This window comes from Octopus bimaculoides, chromosome 2, assembly GCF_001194135.2.
Source record: "Octopus bimaculoides isolate UCB-OBI-ISO-001 chromosome 2, ASM119413v2, whole genome shotgun sequence".
NCBI lineage: Eukaryota > Metazoa > Mollusca > Cephalopoda > Octopoda > Octopodidae > Octopus > Octopus bimaculoides.
This window is the reverse complement of record NC_068982.1, coordinates 167,520,004-167,520,793: the sequence shown is the minus strand read 5'-3', so window position 1 is coordinate 167,520,793 and position 790 is coordinate 167,520,004. Positions and strand designations below refer to the sequence as shown.

Here is a 790-nt window from a genome sequence, read left to right as displayed (position 1 = left end):
TATATACATACATATATGCGACGGGCTTCTTTCAGTTTCCGTCTACCAAATCCACTCACAAGGCTTTGGTCGGCCCGAGGCTATAGTAGAAGACACTTGCCCAAGGTGCCACGCAGTGGGACTGAACCCGGAACCGTGTGGTTGGTAAGCAAGCTACTTACCACACAGCCACTCCTACGCCTATGATAACGATTGGACTGGTTTTTATCGTAGATTTCCGCAATCAGGATTGATGCCGGACTAAACAGCAGCAAGAACAAAGCCCAACCGCTGCAGCAGAACCAACGTAACAAATAATCACCGTTGCTACAACTGCACAGCCTTCGCTATTACTACTGTTAGCACCATCATTGATAATACTGTCATCATCGTCATCATCATCATCATCGTTGTCTTCGTCACAATTACATCTATTATTGTCATCATCATCAACAACTGCAATCGCAACAATATCAAAGACACGACTGTTAATAACACCTCAGATTAATATCAGTACAATCATTAACACACACAATACCACCTCTTAGCATCACTACCACCACCACCGTCCTCATCATCATCACTATCATCACTAACACCATCATCATCATCACCACTATTATCCAGGCACATATAGCCACTACTATAACCAATATATCAGACAATAGTCATTCAATTAAATCAATACATATAACTTCGATTATACTGTTAACACTTTACCATAAATACTTATTGAATTCAATCCCAGCTGTTAATTTGCCACGATATAATAATAATAATAATAATAATAATAATAATAATAATAATAATA

General features: G+C 38.7%; 1 protein-coding gene across 2 annotated transcripts in view; it reads right to left on the bottom strand.

Moving 5' to 3' along the window:
* The window catches only part of LOC106869337 (heat shock 70 kDa protein 12A), a 296,374-nt gene that overhangs the window by 259,825 nt on the left and 35,759 nt on the right, over positions 1–790 (bottom strand). The gene's annotated exons all lie outside the window — the stretch shown is intronic.